The sequence below is a fragment of the Crassostrea angulata genome, chromosome 2 (assembly GCF_025612915.1).
Source record: "Crassostrea angulata isolate pt1a10 chromosome 2, ASM2561291v2, whole genome shotgun sequence".
Classification (NCBI taxonomy): domain Eukaryota; kingdom Metazoa; phylum Mollusca; class Bivalvia; order Ostreida; family Ostreidae; genus Magallana; species Magallana angulata.
The window spans coordinates 2,896,438-2,918,817 of NC_069112.1; the positions used below are offsets into that span (position 1 = coordinate 2,896,438).

At 34.4% G+C, this 22,380-nt stretch overlaps 2 long non-coding RNA genes and 1 pseudogene across 2 annotated transcripts; 1 reads left to right on the forward strand and 2 right to left on the reverse strand.

Annotated features, from left to right (window-relative positions):
- The first annotated feature begins 1,239 nt into the window (after positions 1-1,239).
- LOC128171461 (uncharacterized) lies at positions 1,240-7,945 on the forward strand. Its single transcript, XR_008242078.1, has 3 exons — positions 1,240-1,942; positions 2,039-2,211; positions 5,712-7,945. It is a non-coding gene; the product is annotated as an uncharacterized LOC128171461 (long non-coding RNA).
- A 128-nt stretch (positions 7,946-8,073) lies between these two features.
- Positions 8,074-13,859, reverse strand: LOC128171466 (uncharacterized). The gene is made up of 3 exons (XR_008242083.1): positions 13,693-13,859; positions 8,548-8,622; positions 8,074-8,236 (listed from the first exon to the last, which is right to left on the reverse strand). It is a non-coding gene; the product is annotated as an uncharacterized LOC128171466 (long non-coding RNA).
- An 8,129-nt stretch (positions 13,860-21,988) lies between these two features.
- The window catches only part of LOC128171437 (talin-2-like), a 333,309-nt pseudogene continuing 332,917 nt past the window's right edge, over positions 21,989-22,380 (reverse strand).

Below are 22,380 nucleotides of genomic sequence, written 5' to 3' on the forward strand. Positions count from 1 at the left end.
TTCCTCGGTATGAATGAAATTCTGGCAATACTGTCAATTTTCTTGAATATCCCGAGACTATATTAACTATTGAGGTAAAAGAGTAGTACTATGAATGACATACTTTAAAACATTATTTACTTTTGAAATGCAAGTGTGCCAGAAAATTGTAAAGTTCCCAAGGAAAATCTCCAACATGATACAGATCTGTAAACTTCTCTCTCTCTCTCTCTCTCTCTCTCTCTCTCTCTCTCTCTCTCTCTCTCTCTCTCTCTCACACACACACACACACACACACACACACACACACACACACACACACACACACACACACACACACACACACACACACACACACACACACACAAAATTCAGAGAGGTATATTAAAAATCAGTTATCCCTGTGTATATGCGTCTAAATATTTACATAACACTTTATGCCTGTGACAGTATCCGTGTTTTGACCACGTCTTATCGAATATGTTGAGCCACCTTTTTTTTTTTTGGGGGGGGGGGGGGGGTTGGGGGGTTTAATGTTTCTGAGAATCGAAAGCTATGTGACATAATACCGTTAACAGGGTTTACATGTAAACCATAGTAAAAAGGTAAACCTTTTTCAAAATTTATCCGAATAGGATCGCACCTGTTCTAGTGGCGGATGATGTAGCGCACACATTCAACAAGTCACATCAAGTTCAATGGGACGACGATTGCTTGTTCCATCTTTTAAGCAGATACACTTTTACCACTTTTTGTCATATCTAACTATTGAGACCTTTATTTAACAAACAATCGATAGAATATCAAAATTTTAAACTACTTCGAATCGAAATAAAGCTTCAACGAGACAAAAAATAGCAAAACATTCCATTATTATAATATAGCTTCTCGCATTTAGTCTGAGTTATTTCTTGTTTCTTATGTGACCTTTTCTATTAAGCATAGACGCACGTTCTATGTTGTTACTGCTGGAGACTGTTTTTATTTAGGCTAGAACAGACAAGTTACGATTAAATCATATCTGTAAATCGATATTATCTACCGGTTACAACTGATTTAAATAATGACTAATAATTATAATTGTCAATCTTGCAGTCTACTTTTTTTCTATTTTGCAATAATATCAAAATGAACTTCATATTTTAGAAGTTTATTCAAACATGCAGCTATCACTGTGATTGCTATGTCAAATTTTAAAATACACCTAGGACATATCAAACGATATCTATGAACAACTGTGCTGGATGAATGAAAAAACCCGTATATATGCAACCGTCTTCCTATTTCACATATTTCTGTTTAATTCATTTACTGCTCAAGTACAAGTTTAGGGAATGCTATTGACAATTGTGTCAGACATTATTAAACATGTTTTTTCGTACATGTATTATAAACATTTATTAAATTAATAATCGAGATTGTATAATAACTGCTATGTTTCACGTATCCATCATGTTCTGGCTTATTGAGATAGAGATATATGTTTATAACAAATTAGTCATATCATCAGACTATAAGCGTGTTTAAACTTCGATTCTCTGTGCAAAGTCCGATACTTCAGGTGTTACTTGCTGATCGAGCGCCGCTTTCATCTGTGGAATTCTTCTTTTCAAATTGAACAGCACGTTTGAAAACACGATTAACGGAAAAACCACAGACAGGCATTCATCTGACCGATAAATTGCTATGACACCCAGGGGATATCTGAACATAGCGGTCAGTGCCAGCACCGACATTGCTGGCCATAAATTGTGTTTAATTCCTACACGTCACTTTGAAATCCCCGACAATGAGACAAAGAGATAAAACGCGACGGCAAATTTATGAAGACTCCTTTTGCATTGTTTTGTCAGCTTTATTTCTGGCGGAATTGATATCGGTCCCCCATGATCAAGAGCATCAACTGTAATGTCGATTCATCTTTTTATCAATATACAATTGCGCCATATCCAGAATAGTACAAGTAAGTCTAACATGATACTAATCAACAACAGTCATACTGTATGCCATTTTACATAATACCATTACGTATTTGATAAAATCTTTATTTTTATTTAAGAATGACGAACTTTGCTGGAATATTCGGGGTATACGCTCGGACTTTCTTTGGTTCAACTTTAGGAAACCCTAGCCGCACAAATGCGGTATATCTTAATGCCTCAAAATGCGGTCAGCCGATTCGCATGGGATAATCTTTATAACAAGATCATGGCATGTTTGTACACATAAATGGTAAGTATATAATAAATAGTTCATTTTGTGCATTGTTCTTCAATGAACTCATAATCGAAAAGACATTGTATACTCTTCACGTACTCTAAAATGGTGAATATAGAGGCGGATATCGAAAACGCTTAATTAAGGAGTATAATCTTAAATATTTGTATTACTCTACCATAAATAACGCACTTATAAATAACCAATGACGGGTGGGGGGGGGGGGTCATGTTAAAAAGTTAAATTCTTTTTTCAGTGCTGGTCCCGGAACGGGTGGAGGGGGTGGGGCTTCCAGATCCGCGCAAGAGATGCACTGTACCTAAAATTTAATCAAAATATGAAAAAGACTAATTGTTCTACTCATTCTTCAGACAGAATTCTACAAAAATTAAATAGGTGCTAAAATTTGCTTGCGAAAATGACAAAATTATAGCCCCGTCTTCTCAAACTCATGAACATACCACGGTTAAGAACTGTGCGTCCTGTGAACGTGCTAATGGCACAAGCTCATTTTGATTATAGAAGAAATTCGAACTTGAGAAATGTTTTCGCGGATTTTATTGTTTCTCAAGACTTATCCTATATCTATGCATGTTTTCGGAACACCTCGTTGATCATATAGGCCTATGTAGTGGATAACGAGGACGTTTTGGTATTATTGTGTCAATCATGCCGTACGGGCAAATAAGGCTATAACAAAGATAAGTCATTTGAACATTATTGAAATCCAACCTACATGTTGATTTTTCTAAAAACCGTAGATGAAATAGATAAAACAAAACAATAGAAAAAAAAATTGTCAAACACATAACTTTAATCGAAGGCCTCTGTAAGTAAATCTCTAGATTGTATACTTTTTCAACGTATACAACATACTTTTTTTATTTAGTATTGAAAAATCGGGGAATCTTATACATGTAGTACACACACTCAGAAACACATATGAGTTTATTAAGTGTTGTAATATCTGTCATTGGTAACAAAATTATTACAGATGTACGCTGTCCGATAACTAATATTAAACCCTCGCGGTTCGTGCATCACCAGATGATATATATGAGAATGTGTACGTTTCTAGGAAAACTAAAGAATAGAATGTATTTGGATTCATACTGATGCATTTTTTTATTGAGGGATTTGAAAGCTAAGTTAAAATCCTTTAGATATGATGCACCTATCGGGATGATGTTCATACTCAAATTAACCCTTCATAAATCAATATAAAAATACACGAGCAAGTTTAAAGCAGTCATGGCGGGTCGCGCATGATTTATTAGAATTGCACTTTCTATTGACAGGAGTATTGCAAATTCAAATCCACAAATCCGTGCCTTTATACATATATTTTGAAATAACGATATTCTTATAGGCAGTACACGATTTATATTTACAGTGACCCCCCCCCCCCCAACCCGCAAAAAAAGAGGTCATTTGTCATTTGACGGGAATATTTTACATGTACATGTATGTCATTGCAGCTTATGTACGGAAGCGTATCGGGGCCTAGACTTGTTGTGTTATAACTTATATACATTGTCATACTTTTTATCGTCTTATCAACATATAAACTATTATGTCGTTTTAATTATGCAAATATTTTCCATTGTATTGAGATGAGCTAACATAATTTAAATCATCTTATTGTAATTGATCTGTATTTTTGCTATATCGATTTAACAAAATAAGGAGTTAAAAATAATGAGTTTTAGATATATCGAGAAAGAAATGTTGGCATAGAACAATGTAAATGTATGTGTATTATATTAAGCATATTAACATAAATGTGTTTTCATTTCTTGGAAACATATGGTAAAAAATGATGTTATCGAATAAAATTTCGCGGGGGCGGGAGTGCTGATGGTGCGTCACCTCTGAATCTAGCTGTAGACTGACATTTGTGGAATCATTGGAATTCGTGTATGCTCAATTTTCATGGATTCGCTAATGCTAATTTTCGTCAACCATGAATTTAAATCCACAACCATTTATGAATAATAGTATTATTATATTCATTATTTATAATATAATTAATTCCACGAAATGTTACCATTAACCTATTTTTAAAAAATAGCAAATTACAAATATTGGCTCCATGAAATTCAATCCACAATGAAGGAATTTAAAGGGGCATGGTCACGATTTTGGTCAAATTTTATTTTTTCTGTTTTTATTATTTACAATGCTTTAAAGACGTATTTCTTCTTATCAAATTAAATTTGGGTGCCAGTCGATGTGTTTTAAGCAAGATACAGAGCAAACAATTCTTCGTCATGTAAACAAGGCTCGTGTCCTTTTTTTTGTTTACATAGGTTAAATATACCAGTAAAAAATCTTTTTTAAGCTGAGGGGCATTTTTTAAGCTTATTCCTCTTAAGCATATATAAACAGTTCCTAGCGATTAACACTTTCAGTTGAGGTCTAAAACTGGAATTTTCACTTCAACATTCAAAATGTAAACAAACGCTTTGTTTACATAGCGAAGAATTATAAACTCTGTAACTCGCTTATAACTCAACAAATGACGCTCAAATTTTGGTTGCCTATTACAAATGCCTCGCTGAAGCATTGTAAACGTTAAAATCGAAAAAAAAAAATTTGACCAAAATCGTGACTATGCCCCTTTAAATTCTAAAATTCAGACATTTCTTTTAATGTCAAACATCCAAATATCTGCATTTGTAATCGTAGATAGGGGTGATAGACATGAACAGTCCTACCCCCAAATTATGACCATGATTGAATAATCAAGTTGTTACAACCGTTTCCCATCGATGAGGTGGTTAATATAATACGTGTAAGTAAAGAGGCCCATGTAGTTTTAATGTTCAATCACAGGTATCTGTCTCAAAACTCATATCACGTGTTTATTGCAGAATAACCCAAACATGCATAGAAGATCATAAAGAACTGCTTAAATAAAGTTTATGCAGCAGTCCTCTAACTACGATTACAAATACTTATACTAATTTCAATCATTATAATGTAATTTCTGCACTTTGTTTCTGATTTATAGCAAAGTGTCAATGTCATTCTACATGTGTCGTTACAGCTATATTCAGAATTCAGTGACGTCACTTTCAGAACTCCTGCGCCTGCAAAGTTCATTCGATAATATTTTCGCAATGCGTTCCCTAAAAATGAAAGCATATTGATATCAACATGGCTATAAAGCATTTATTTTATTGTTCTTTGTCTAATTTTCTATCTTAATGTCTTTTAAAGTTGAAAAAGCAGGTAGCAATAAAACTGGTAAAATTCAATAAGGTGATTTAAATTATATAGAAGTCACATGATACAATTCAATTCATTTGCATTTATAAATAGGAGGTCACAATACTTTATGTGTTGACAATACAATAAAAAGAAAGACAATTTATAAGTTGAAAGTGTAGGCCCCGATACGCCTCCCTACTAATGAACGTTACACAATTTGAAACGATTATATGACATTACCCCACTTAGTTGTCAAAAGCAACTTAAGGTGACTAATTTCATGTTTGTCTTTCCTTTTCTAGAAACTGAAGACTAAAGTCCAAAACCTAATACACTGAGAAAGCGGACAGAAAATGATACTCAAGTTCATGATAAGCATAACTACTTCAATTAATAATAAAACATATATGTTTATCCCTCTAGAATGATTTCTTTATTAAAATAGTTTTATTGAATTGTTTTAGTTTTCCAGTGGATTTTTTTTAATCAGGTCTCATTTGTTTGCAACTTTATCTTCATTTACTAAATAATATTTTGATCTTGATTGTGAATTGTTACATAACATCGTCAACGTACATGTAGTTTAACTGATGTTATGAATATCATTTTATTTAGTCAATAATACATATCTTGTATTGTTTAAACTATGTGTCGAGAGTTGAGAGTGAATATACCCAAAAATTCTAAAAGATGTACATGGATACGTATTGTATTCATTAAAGTTAAAAATTACGATGTCTTGTGTTGGGGTAAATTTACCCCATAAAACTGCAAAACAATCATGATCTGTATATAGTTTATAAGTTTATAGTTTATAGTTTATAAGGTTTTAACTTTGTAAAAATGACGTCTTGTGTTGGGGGGTAAATTAATCCCCCAACAATGCAACACAGTTATTTTTTGTTTATTTCTAAGACTTCGATTTGTAAAAACGTCGTCTTGTGTTGGAGGGATTTTCAACCACCCCCCCCCCCCCACAAAAAAGAAAAAAGAATTGCAACACAGTCATTTTCTGTATTTTTTTGGGGGGGGGGGGGGGCTTCGACTCTGTAAAGATGGCATCTTGTGTTGGGGGAAAATTTACCCCCCAATGAATTGCAGCAGAGTAATTTTTTTCTTTATTTCTATGGCTTTGACTTTGTAAAGATGTCATTTTGTGTTTGGAGGAAATTTTCCCCCAAAGAATTGAAACACAGACATTTTTTGTTTCTTATTAGGTCTTTGTCTTTGTAAAGATGTCATTTTGTTTTGGAGGAAATTTACCCCCAAATATTGCAACACACGCAGTCATATTATGTTTAATTATATGGCTTTGACTCTGTAAAGATGTCATCTTGCGTTGGAGGAAATTTACCCTAAAGAATAGCAGCACAGCTTATCTCTGTATATTTTTATGGCTTCGACTCTGTAAAGATGTCATCTTGTGTTGGAGGAAATTTATCCCAAAGAATAGCAACACAGCTTTTTCTGAATAGTTTTGTATATTTATATGGTTTCGACTTTGTATAGATGTCATCTTGAGTTGGAGGAAATGTACCCCCGAAAATTGCAACAACGTCATTTTTTGTTTATTTGTATGGCTTTGAGATTGTTTAGATATTTTCTTCTGTTGGGGAGAAATTTACTCCCAAAGAATTGTAACAGAGTCATTTTTTTGGGGTAAGGCTTCGAGATTGTCAAAATGTTGTCTTGTGTTGGGGGAAATTTACCCTCAAAGAATTGTAACACAGTAATTTTCTGTTTATTTGTTAGGGTTCGACTTTTTTTGTTTCTTATTAGGTCTTTGACTTTGTAAAGATGTCATTTTGTTTTGGAGGAAATTTACCCCCAAATATTGCAACACACGCAGTCATATTATGTTTAATTATATGGCTTTGACTCTGTAAAGATGTCATCTTGCGTTGGAGGAAATTTACCCCAAAGAATAGCATCACAGCTTTTTCTGTATAGTTTTGTATATTTTCATGGCTTCGACTTTGTAAAGATGTCATCTTGTGTTGGAGGAAATTAACCCCCAAAGAATTGTACCACAGTCATTTTCTGTTTATTTGTTAGGGTTCGACTTTCTAAAAATGTCATTTAGTATTTTGGGTAATATACCCCCAAATACTTGCAACAGTTATACCTGTATAGATTTTCAGACTGCAAGTTTGTAAAGACTTTTTCATCTTGGGGGTAAATTTGCCCGAACAGAGTAGCAGATATTCCATTGTCGAATTTTACTAAGACTTACATGTACAAAAACTGCATTGTATTTGGGGGTAAATTTACTCTGTAGAAAAATAACAATTTTATTGTATCTAGCATTTAAAAAATATACTGTACATTTTTAGGATATGCCACACAGCTTTATTTTCTCCAATAATTGCTACAGAAATTGTCTTTTACTTGTATATTCTACTAACACCCTGTTTAAATTTTAAATCCAAAGTAGAGAGATGCTTGGTTAGTTTTTGGGGGTAAATTTCTCTAAAGAGTTTATTGTTACGTGTGTCCTCTAAGTGTTATGCGGAAAATAAAGCTTAAATTGTCTTGATTGGCTTATATTTGTGCTTTTATGAGGTAAAACGTTCAAAACAGACAAAAAGATTTTCTGTTTTGATTTTGGAACGCGTTCTGTGTATCTTATATACTGGGTTCTTATCAAATGGACGCACTGGCTAGTTTTTATTTAGTTGCTTACATTTTAATTGACTCTGTAATCCTCGCTATATTTCTCTGAAGCTATGGACGCTGATTATTTACCTTCACTGCAATTGCGAACTGTCCATTGAACTATCAGGGTCAAGGTTAGGGTTAGGCTGATGGGCCCCGGGTTGTACAATATCTGAAAGAATGGACAGTTTTTATCTTATAACCATTACTTAGATAAACAAAATACTTTTTGGTTTTTGCAGTGGTCATTTTGTCCACATTGCATTATGAAATGCATGCTCAATTATTCAGTTAGACAAAGTTATCTGTACAAATCACAGTAAACTGATGCGCTCAATCAGATGTAGATACTATATTTGTATATTATAAGATTTCAAAGTCACATATAGGTCCGATGGGCTGGGTGTAATTCGATAATGTATAACATTGTATGGTACTATACTTATGACATACACATGTCACTATGATAAAATATTTACTTACTGCTCAGTGGTAAGCATAGTTCGATCCCGCCCATTGGTCATGTGTGTACAAACATTGGAAGAGGATCGTGTGATTCTGTTAAGGATTAAACTGTTAACACGTGGATATATGAATGTCTGTTTTCATCTAAAAAAAATTCCGATCATCCAAATTTATACAAAAGGACGACGTTAATCAATCGAATTTATGTTGTTTTTTGTTTGTTAATTCGTGCAATAGGTTATTTTGATTTTGTCTTGGATACTCTGTGTAGTTTGTATGTGGAAGATGGTAAATTTCCGTGAGGTTGGAGGAACTAGCAGTTGTGTTGTGTTACTGTGAGTTTGTGTTCATCCCAATTATCTGCAGCAGTCCAGTATCATGTTGGCTGTAGTCGTCTAATAAGTAGAAAAACTGACGACGCAACAATGTTTTAATTAGATGTATTTATTAGGGATGTAATTGATATCCCTTACATAACCAACCGTAGACAGAGAACAAAGACGGGAGTCCCAGGCCGCCAAAGTTCTTCTTTAGAATACACATACTATCGTAAGAATCGTCACGTGTCAATGTTGGTTAAACTTAAAAACCCGTACATTTAACTATTGAGTCACAGTACAGAGGACGTTTAACATTAATGTGTGCAATGAGTAGAATCAAACAAATCTACGTCTACGATCTCTCTGACAATGACAATTAACAATGACTCACCGACACGGACGATAGTGCGACGGTAACAAATTAAAAATGCTTTGTAACAAGATGTTTAAACACCCTCCGAACGACACGACCGATTGTGTGATAGTAACAAGAGATGTCTTTGTAACAAGCTGTTTTTGCGATTTTGTGACGAAGAGCTTGGCTTTTAAATCAATAGATAAGGATTATATTACAATTCAGGTATAAACCTGTTCAAAAACAGACCTCATTGACTTTATTGTATTAGTTGTCGCAACAATATAAATTATTCAACGTGATTTGTGTTTAATAACATTAATTGAAATTCAAAAATTATAACTCCAATGCATCGTAATTTGTTCTTTACATACAAGAGTGCAGGGTGAATTTATTATTTTTTTATCAATAGCGGGGAATACGGACTGTATATTACCTTCAAGAGGGACTGTAGATTACCAGTCAAAAGGGATTGCTCGTTACCGGCGAATAGAGGATGTACATTACCGGCCAATAGAGACCATACATAACCGGCCAATAGAGACTATACATTACCAGTCAATAGAGACTATACATTACCGGCCAATAGAGACTATATATTACCGGCCAATAGGGACTATACATTACCGGCCAATAGGGATTGTACATTACCGGCCAATAGAGATTATACATTACCGGCCAATAGAGACTATACATTACCGGCCAATAGGGACTATACATTACCGGCCAATAGGGACTGTACATTACCGGCCAATAGGGACTGTACATTACCGGTCAATAGGGACTATACATTACCGGTCAATAGGGACTGTACATTACCGGCCAATAGGGACTATACATTACCGGCCAATAGGGACTGTACATTACCGGCCAATAGGGACTGTACATTACCGGCCAATAGAGACTATACATTACCGGCCAATAGGGACTGTACATTACCGGTCAATAGGGACTATACATTACCGGCCAATAGGGACTGTACATTACCGGTCAATAGGGACTGTACATTACCGGTCAATAGGGACTGTACATTATCGGCCAATAGGGACTGTACATTACCGGGCAGTAGAGACTATACATTACCGGCCAATAGAGACTATACATTACCGGCCAATAGAGACTATACATTACCGGCCAATAGAGACTATACATTACCGGCCAATAGGGATTGTACATTATCGGCCAATAGGGACTGTACATTACTGGCCAATAGAGACTATACATTACCAGCCAATAGAGACTATACATTACCGGCCAATAGAGGGTATACATTACCGGCCAATAGCTATTCATTACCGGCCAATAGAGACCATACATAACCGGCCAATAGAGACTATACATTACCGGCCAATAGGGATTGTACATTACCGGCCAATAGGGACTGTACATTACCGGCCAATTGAGACTATACATTACCGGCCAATATAGACTATACATTACCGGCCAATAGAGTGTATACATTACCGGCCAATAGCTATTCATTACCGGCCAATAGAGACTATACATTACCGGCCAATAGAGACTATACATTACCGGCCAATAGGCATTGTACATTATCGGCCAATAGGGACTGTACATTACCGGCCAATAGAGACTATACATTACCGGCCAATAGAGACTATACATTACCGGCCATTAGGGACTGTACATTACCGGCCAATAGAGACTGTACATTACCGGCCAATAGAGACTGTACATTACCGGCCAATAGAGACTATACATTACCGGCCATTAGGGACTGTACATTACCGGCCAATAGAGACTGTACATTACCGGCAAATAGGGGCTATACATTACCGGCCAATAGAGACTGTACATTACCGGCCAATAGAGACTATACGTTACCGGCCATTAGGGACTGTACATTACCGGCCAATAGAGACTGTACATTACCGGCCAATAGACACTATACATTACCAGTTAATAGGGACTTTTTTATTTGTTGTACATTTAAATGTAGACAAGAAGTTAAAAAAAACAACCTATAAAAAGCAGTTAAATCTTTGGTATAAATGTATCTTAAAGAACACAAAGAACTATTATTGTCACAAGTGAAACGGTAGTAATTTTGTTTTAAACTGATTTAATCATGTAGGATGTAAGATGTATTGTTCCATAGGCAACATGTTAACATATAGGGAATCACTACTCTACTGTACGTACTGAATTGTTGTAGACTTAGGAAACATGATTACATATAGGGAATCACTACCCTGCAGTACGTACTGAATTGTTGTAGACTTAGGGAACATGTTTACATATAGGGATTCACTACTCTACAGTAAGTATTGAATTGTTGTAGACATAGGGAACATGTTTACATATAGTGAAACACTACTCTACAGTAGGAACTGAATTGTTGTAGACCTAGGGAACATGTCTACATATAGAGAATCACTACTCTACAGTATGTACTGAATTGTTGTAGACATAGGGAACATGTTTACATACAGGAAATCACTACTCTACAGTACGTACTGAATTATTGTAGACTTAGGGAACATGTTTACATATAGGGAATGTTGACTCTACAGTACCTACTGAAGTGTTGTAACACAGGGAACATGTTTACAAATAGGGAATCACTACTCTACAGTACGGACTGAATTGTTTTAGACATAGGGAACATCTTTACATATAGGGAATCACTACTCTACAGTACGTACTGAAGTGTTGTAGACTTAGGGAACGCGTTTACATGTAGAGAATCACTACTCTACAGTACGTACTGAATTGTATTAGACTTAGGTAATATGTTTACATAAAGGGAATCACTACTCTACAGTACAGACTGAATTGTTGTAGACATAGGCAACATCTTTACATATAGGGAATCACTACTGTAAAGTGCGTACTGAATTGTTGTAGACTTAGGGAACATGTTGACATATAGGGAATCACTACTCAACAGGACGTACTGAATTGTTGTAGACATAGGCAACATGTTTACATATACGGAATCACTACTCTACAGTAAGTACTGAATTGTTGTAGACATAGGAAACATGTTTACATATAGGGAAACACTACTCTACAGTAAGTACTGAATTGTTGTAGACTTAGGGAACATGTTGACATATAGGAAATCACTACTCAACAGGACGTACTGAATTGTTGTAGACATAGGGAACATGTTAACATATACGGAAACACTACTCTACAGTAGGAACTGAATTGTTGTAGACTTAGGCAACATGTTTACATATAGGGAAACACTACTCTACAGTAAGTAATGAATTGTTGTAGACTTAGGGAACATGTTGACATATAGGGAATCACTTCTCTACAGTATGTACTGAATTGTTGTAGACATAGGGAACATGTTAACATAAAGGGAATCACTACTCTACAGTGCAAACTGAATTGTTGTAGACATAGTGAACATGTTTACATATAGGGAAACACTACTCTACAGTACGTACTGAAGTGTTGTAGACATAGGGAACATGTTTACATATAGGGAAACACTACTCTACAGTAGGTACTGAATTGTTGTAGACATAGGGAACATGTTTACATATAGGGAAACACTACTCTACAGTAGGTACTGAATTGTTGTAGACTTAGTGTACATGTTTACATGTAGGGAAACACTACTCTACAGTACGTACTGATGTGTTGTAGACTTAGGGAACATGTTAACATATAGGGAATTACTACTCTACAGTACGGACTGAATTGTTGTAGACTTACGGAACATTTTTACATATAGGGAATCACTACTCTACAGTACGGACTGAATTGTTGTAGACATAGGGAACATGTTTACATACAGGGAATCACTACTCAACAGTACGGACTGAATTGTTTTAGACTTAGGGAACATGTTTGCATATAGAGAATCACTTCTCTACAGTACGTACTGAATTGTTGTAGACTTAGGAACATTTTTACATATAGGGAATCACTACTCTACAGTACGAACTGAATTGTTTTAGACTTAGGGATCATGTTTAAATATAGGGAATCACTACTCTACAGTACGTACTGAAATGCTATAGATATAGGAAACATGTTTACATATAGTGAATCACTATTCTACAGTACGGACTGAATTGTTTTAGACATAGGGAACATGTTTACATATAGGGATTCACTACTCTACAGTACGGACTGAATTGTTGTAGAGATAGGGAATATGTTTACATATAGGGATCGACTACTCTATAGTACGTACTGAATTGTTGTAGACACAGGGAACATGTTTACATATAGGGATCTACTACTCTACAGTACGGATTGAATTGTTGTAGACATAGGGAACATGTTTACATATAGGGATTCACTATTCTACAGTACGGACTGAATTGTTGTAGAGATAGGGAATATGTTTACATATAGGGATCTGCTACTCTACAGTACGGACTGAATTGTTGTAGACAGTTTCAACTGAGTAGGAAATAAACACTCTCAGTGAATGCCTTTAGACTATTATCTACAGTCTTATAGGGAAATGTATGCAAAAAGGAGAAAATATACATGTCTTACCTTTCTTATAGCTTTCCTAAAATCATTTTCATGTCTTGATATTACGTTCTAAAAGAACTGTCTAAAAGGTATGACTATATAACGTGTTGTTACTAAGCGAAGCGGAGAACATAATGTGATTTTCTTCTATATGCCTCATTTATATCTTGCAAGCCGTTTTATTCAGAGCGAACCGTCATTGTTTTGCATGAGATTTAAACACTCTAAAAGAGTATATAATGAATGGGGATTTAAAGGTATTTCAACAATACACGTACCATGGACCTTGATATATTAATGTTGTTATGGGGATAAGACAACATTTATCACACACACAGATCTATTCAGTCAAAACAAATAAATCCTAAAATTTACTGTGAAATAAAAAACCCAACATGGAATGTCGCCAACAAAAATCAATTTCAAGACAGTTAACGTCCGTAGCATCGATGCCCATGACTTTAATTCTGTGTGTAGTAAACACTGTAGAAAAAAGTAGGATACATCTACAACTAAACAAACACATCATGTCCTAAACCCTTGGTACCACAGACAGAGATGATTGTCAATTCTCCCGTTATGTAGTATACAGTAAGATACAACTACAACTTAACAAACACATCTTGTCCTAAATCCTTGGTACTACACACAGAGGTGATTGTCAATTCTCCCGTTATGTAGTATAAAATAAGATACATCGACAACTAAACAAACACAGCATGTCCTAAACCCTTGGTACCCCAGACAGAGGTGATGGTCAATTCTCCCGTTATGTGGTATAAAGTAAGATACATATACAACTAAAACAAACACATCATGTCCTTAACCCTTGGTACCACACACAGAGATGATTGTTAATTTTCCCGTTATGTGGTATAAAGTAAGATACATATACAACTAAAACAAACACATCATGTCCTAAACCATTGGTACCACACACATAGGTGATTGTCAATTCTACAGTTCCTCTCACATCAAAATTAGGATTAAGAAAACGTCTGTTCTGAGATATGAATGATTTTATTTGAACAATAACGTCATTGTTTTTTTTGTTATCTTTTTTCTATACTTAAAGGCTTAGAGGAAGTATGTAGATAATGAAACTCTTTGTTTTTGAAATTCTTAGCAAATCATTAAAATATTATTCCATTTAACATGTTTCTAAAGAAAAAAACCTTGTTCAACACAACTTTTCTCTTCGCAGCGAAAGACTTACTAAATTTGAGAGTGTAGTTGAATATGACCGATTATGTAAACATTATTCTCACAAATATTCAATACAATGTTAAAGAAATACATAAAAAGCATATTATTTTCTTTATTTTTTTTTTCAAAACAGTTTACCAGAGACAACAATCAAAAGCAACTGTGATGAGAAAGGAAGCACTTTTCTAAGTACACCAAACAATTTCATTGCGTTCTGTCAAACACGAGGATTTTCACCAATATGTTAAAGAATTAACCTCAATAGATTGTAGTTTCTCTTTTTGAGTCACGTATCGAGTCAGTCACCATGTTATACATGTCAACATTGAGTCACGTATCGAGTCAGTCACCATGTTATACATGTCAACATTGAGTCACCTATCGACTCAATCACCATGTTATACATGTCAACATTGAGTCACGTATCGAGTCAGTCACCATCTTATGCATGTCAACATTGAGTCACGTATCGAGTCAGTCACCATGTTATACATGTCATCATTGAGTCACGTATCGAGTCAGTCACCATGTTATACATGTAAACATTGAGTCACGTTTCGAGTCAGTCACCATGTTATACATGTAAACATTGAGTCACGTTTCGAGTCAGTCACCATGTTATACATGTAAACATTGAGTCACGTATCGAGTCAGTCACCATGTTATACATGTAAACATTGAGTCACGTATCGAGTCAGTCACCATGTTATACATGTGAACATTGAGTCACGTATCAAGTCAGTCACCACAGGTACTGGAGACAATTTTTATCTAATGCGAAAACTTTATATCTTTTTTTCAATTCGAATAATAATAAAATGAAATAGTTTACGAACGTTCTTTTCATGCTCTGGTCATATCTCCTGTCCAGAACTTATTTAACATTTGTAAAAATATATCTAAATTAGATAAGTGATAAACTATTTGACCTACCACAATTACAGGGCAAATACGTGATAAACTATTTGACTTACCACAATGACATTGCAAAAATGAGATAAATTATTTGACTTACCACAATGACATTGCAATATGTGATGAACTTGTTGACTTACTACAATGACATTGCAAATATGATAAACTTATTGACTTACCACAATGACACTGCAAATGACATTGCAAATATGTGCTAAACTTTTAGACTTACCACAATGACAGTGCAAATATGTGATAAACTAGCCGACTTACCGCAATGACAGTGCAAATATAAACCTTTTGACTCACCGCAATGACAGTGCAAATCTGTGATAAACTTGTTTACTAACCACAATGACAGTGCAAATAGGTGATAAACTTTTTGACTTACCACAATGACAGGGCAGATATGTAATAAACTTTTAGGTGATAAACTTTTTGACTTACCACAATGACAGTGCAAATAGGTGATAAACTTTATGACTTACCACAATGACATTGCATTTCAACTAAAAAAAACGTACGTCTGGATGTTTAGTCCACTTTTTGATATCAAATGATTACATCAAAGCAAAGCATTAACACCATACTTATACACATATATAGTCTGTTACAAGATATTTACATAGCACATTTGGGCGTTTTTCAATGTTAGAAAATACAGTTATCTGTAAAAGAAGTGGAGTTGAAATGCATGTAAAGAAAATTATCCAAGATTACTTCATTCCCTCATTATCATTTTTTATTTCACTAGGAACAATTCACAGGAACGAACAATGATTTCTTACGAAGATTTATAATGGGAAATGTTGACGTCCATTCTGCATTTGGAAGTCAATCGGATTACCTCGCATATTTTTCAAACGTTATCATCCGTATATCTGTTGCAATACATAATCCCCGTAGACATATTTTTAACTTTGTTGTGAAATCTGATAGGCTAGAGGAAGCGTTTCAAAGGAGACATTTTGGATTTTTTTTTACTATTCTTACTAAATTATTACATCTGTAACAATAGTTACACCAACAGCTGTTGCAATAATTTGTTCCTCCATTTGTGTATTTCGTCGGTTTACTTAATTTGCCGAATCACCATTCTACGCCGGTCACGTGACAGGTACATTATTAACCACTGAGTTCACTACGAATTGTTCCGTGTTCCCGACTTCGACAAAGAGCAAACGACGGGTGTGGTCGGTCGGTAGAGAATGTTTACTTCATGGCACCTGATCTGACCTCTTATTATTTTAGAGGTCAGTGTTTCCTAAATTTCTAAATATATTTTTTTAAACGGGGCAAGCCACTGACAAACAAGTTGATAAAACTAAATTATCAACATTCTCAATTGAAGTCATCATTTCGGTCTATGGTCGATACAACGACCTGGACAACAAGTCTGCAGATCAACCAATGAAACCAGTTTTAGTTCCCTCTCTTCCTCCAATCTTTTTATTTTTGCTTCAATCCTTGCACGACTATTCTTGTTCTTGTTTTTTGGCTTTTTTTTCTTGCAGTAGCAATCCTTTGATATCTGTTCACTAGACATGGCGGTCAGCGTGATAGCATCTGTGACAAAATTAAAATTTCAAGATGAAATGATCAAAAGAAGAACAGATTAGTTAATGTTACGTTATATATCATTACATAGAAATTTATTAAAATTGCAAGCGTAACAATTCCAATGGAAACAACCACCACAAAAGACTTCTAGTAAATATGTCGGACGTCACGGGTTAAGGGGCGGGACTTGTCCATTGCAACCAATCAGAAACGTCACTGCACCAATTAACAGTCCATGTGTGTTATTCAGCATCTAGAAGTTTGTGACTACATTGTACTCTTGGTTTGTTCAAACAAAAAAGAAAAAAAACTTTCAGATATCCTTTTAACCAATGATGATATAAACAAAAATGGCTTTATGTGATTTATATTCTAGTAGAACATAATACATGAACTAAAAAAATTAATGCAACAATACAGTAAAACTCGTTTAGTACGAACACGGATATAGCGAATTTTCAGATATATCCGAAGATTTTTGTTTTTAAGTTTTTTGGAGTCCCCGGTAAAATTCTTAACAAATCTTTCCAAATTTTACGTTTATAACGAATTCGGATATAACAAATTTACGGATATAGCGGACTGATTTTGGGTCCCGTAGAGGTGAATAATAACGACATTTAACACCTTTATAACGATTTTTTTTACAGTTTATAAAAGTTTGCATCTACAGTTAACAAAATAGTTTGGATGAATTTTAACATTCATTAGTCACTCTCAGCTTTTTATACTTTTTAAACATATTTTTGTGGGACGTACAACGCAGGTTTTTTTCATGTTTTAACATTCAATAAACATCTGTGTGCAGTGTTTATGTGGTATATACGAGGGTTGTCCCAAAATAATGTAGACAGGACACATAATTTATAATCTGTTCACTGCAATTTCATTAGACTTCTATGTTTTCTTCAATGACCCTTTGGCAAACAATGCTGAAAAGTTCAAATCTGTACTTTATTTATTTCTCGAGAAAATGAATAATTAGTAACAACAAGTTTTATCAGGCGGCGCAATGTGCGACGTCAAAAATTTCCAGTTTTACGTTGTTGCTAAACCCTCCACATCGTTCACGACAACATTTACGTTTTATTTCCGAAAATGTCTTAGAAAAAATATTATCTTTGAACATGTACTCTGCGTGCACATTCAATATATATTTCTAGTTTGTTTTGTTTTTAAATATTTTCTAAGTACAAACGATCGGTCGGCTCCAAACTTGCCCTGTATTACTTGTTGTCTAACGTCCGTCTTACCGAAATGTGTCGTTCAACATTTTGACGTCCATTGATATCGTTCGGGGTTTCTTTTTTCCACTTATTGTCATCATGCTTGTTCAAATATTTTCAATATTGTTTAACTAATTCACAAAACGCATTTCTCATCGATTCTGTTAATTTCATTTACTTCCAAAGCCGCTTGGGATTTATTTGATGGTCTTTACAAAATTGTATCAGTTACTGCTGCGCCGTCTTAAACGCTGAAAACGTCATTTTATTACCACTTAATTTTCAACTTGTCACAAAACGCGTTATAAAATATTTAAAAGTTTTGTTATAGCCAAAACATTTTCAGAGTAAATAATATAATTATTATCAAATATCGGTGTATATTTTATTTGAATTTTTTCATTCGAAAAGTACTTTTCCGCCCAATTTTCAATTCATTATGTTGATTTTAACTTTTTGTTTTTGACATTGCGCCGCATGTAGAATTTCTGATCTAACATGCTTTCATTTCACTAATTTAATCTCAAACAATATTCGATTTTAAAACATTATTTGAATGCAAATTTCTTGAACCCTTTGTGGCACAAATTTCATCTTCCTTTGTCTTCGATTAACTGAATAACGCCACTTGTCTACGCTATTTTGGGACAACCCTCGTACTGTATTCTACCAGCGAGTGGAAGACAGTGTTTTAGAGGTGAATACTTTTACCTACCAGTGAGTAGAATATAGTGTTTTAGTGGTAAATACTCTAACCTACCAGTGAGTGGAATGCAGCGTTTTAGTAGTGAATACTTAAACCTACCAATGAGTGGAATACAGTGTTTAAGTGATAAATACTTTAACCTACCAGTGAGTAGAAGAAAGTGTTTTAGTGGTGATTACTTTAATCTACCAGTCAGTGGAATACAATGTTTTAGAGGTGAATACTTTAACCTACCAGTAAGTGAAATACAGTGTTTTAGTGGTAAATACTTTAACCTACCAGTAAGTGGAATACAGTGTTTGAGAGGTGAATACTTTAACCTACCAGTGAGTGGAATACAGTGTTTTAGTGGTGAATACTTTAACCTACCAGTGTTTTAGTTGTGAATACGTTGACCTATAAGTGAGTGGAATACAGTGTTTTAGTGGTGAATACTTTAACCTACCAGTGTTTTAGTTGTGAATACGTTGACCTATAAGTGAGTGGAATACAGTGTTTTAATGGTGAATACTTTAACCTATCAGTGTTTTAGTGGTGAATACTTTAACCTATCAGTGTTTTAGTGGTGAATACTTTAACCTACCAGTGAGTGGAATACAGTGTTTTAGTGATAAATACTTAAACCTACCAGTGAGTGAAATACAGTGTTTTAGTGGTGAATACTTTAACTTACTAGTGAAATGAATACAGTGATTTAGTGGTGAGTACTTTAACCTACTAGTGAGTGAAATACAGTGTTTTAGGGGTGAATACTTTAACCTACCAGTGAAAGGAATACAGTGTTTTAGTGGTGAATACTCTAAGCTAGAAGTGAGTGGAATACAGTGTTTTAGTGGCGAATAATTTAACCTACCAGTGAGTGGAATACAGTGTTTTAGTGGTGAATACTTTAACCTACCAGTGAGTGGAATACAATGTTTTAGGGGTGAATACAATGTTTTAGGGGTGAATACTTTAACCTACCAGTGAAAGGGATACAGTGTTTTAGTGGTGAATACTCTAACCTAGAAGTGAGTGGACTACAGTGTTTTAGTGGCGAATACTTTAACCTACCAGGGAGTGGAATACTAACATTTAGGAACCTTGTTCATCTTTCTGTGTTATGCGGGACATAACTTTGAGAAACTTCTTATGTTAGCCTAACAGTGCAAGCAGTGCTTGGTAAGTGTTAGCAAATGACGATTTATTTAATTCCATGCGACATATCATCGAACACGATCTAGAAAGGTAGAGTGTCGTGTTTTGAAGAAACGATTTTTTCTTTGCAATTTTTGTTTTTCTTACAGAAATGGATTCAGAATAAAAAGTTTAAACGTTTTTGGAATATCAAATCAAAAGAACTGTAAACGTTTTTGGAATATCAAATCAAAAGAACTGTAAAACTCGAAACCAGCAATGATTTATTCCACATTAAAAATACAACAGACAATTGGACACAGATATTGACCACATAAAGGACATGAAAACAACAAGTGTTTCATAAATTTTAAGAACTGAACATTCATTTAAAACAGCATAGCATTAAGCAATCATTTTGTATAACAACAGACATCAATGTTTCTTACGGTTTTATTTTAATTAGAAACTTATTTTCATGTAAAATGATAATTATGGACAAAGCAAACTTGTCTTGTTGTCTACGTGAACACAGACAATGAACACGTATGATTGAGTAGGCGGACAGGAGGGACTATATCGTCCTCAAACCAGTGTTTATATCCTGGTCATGAAAGCAACCGTATAAATAATGACTAAATAAACATCAAAGTACTGAAAAGCGCTAACCTAGCTTGGTTCTAAGAAATTTTACTGTGTGCAAGCGTAGGCGGAAATGAGCCTTATTGAAATTTTGGTTTATGTTTAATGAATATCAATTTAAAGTATCGAAGGCCAGATTTCTTTAAATATATGTTACTTTCTGAAGATGATGTGAATTAAAGCTGAACACGACTTGTATATATGGATACTTGCCTGAAAAAAGATATGTTAAAATTACAAATTATACCTTTTGAACAGTAATTTATCACAGTTTTTGACATTTTCTTGCAAAGAATCGATTTTATTTTTCTATATTTTAGCTTCTGAATACGCACTATATTTTTTCATCACTGCGTAGCATCCCGTGCTGATGTACGTAAGCCCCGCAAACCAATCGTATCTACTCGGCCATTTCCGTCACCCAGATAACTGGTTCCCTATACCTCTTACCAGTTTAAATGATGTATATTTCTGCCCATAGAGGGCAGTTATTCCTTGCACCGGAAATAGAAGTCTAACGACAATGAGCTATGCTTAGCGCTTTAATAATTAATCAATCTCATCTGTCAAAGAATTCATAAGCTTACATCACATAATCTTTGAGTTTGCAAAAATAGAGAAAAAGCCTTCTATTAATTAGTAGCTATGATAACATTATCACATACAATTAATGATCTACAGATTTGTCGTAAATGTTAACGTTATTACATACATGTACAATTAATATTCTACAGATTTTATACTTTGTACAACATGCAGTAGCTATAATCTCTTTACCACATACAATAAGGACCTACACATTTGTGTAAATGTAAACGTTACGACATACAATTAATGATCTACAGATTTGTCGTAAATGTAATAATTTGAAAGCAACCAATCCGAAAATGTCGAAGTTCCTAGCCTGGTTAAAATTCCAAACTTAACGTACACATTTTCAAAAAACTTTGTTAATATGTTTACTTCGTTGTACAAAGAAATTGATATTTCTGCTGTAATCTTTTAAATCTCTTAAACATTATCTATAAAAAGTTAAAATAATTTTTGATCATATTACATTTGGCACGATATGACGTAACAATGTCACGTGACGTTTGTGTCATATATTGCCCATTTCGACATTCCTTGTATTTCTGTGATCACGTGGTCTGTCTTTTCCCTCGCGGGGATTTTTTTTACCATTGTTATAATACGGTCCAGGGTTCTTCACGGGTCCTCTCTTTTTATCATTCTGTAAATCAAAGATATTTAGTTATGATATTTTGAAAAAAAGATTTATGTTGAACCACTTATTAAGTTCCTTGTCTGTTAATCGATTTGTTTGTATTTTGACCATTC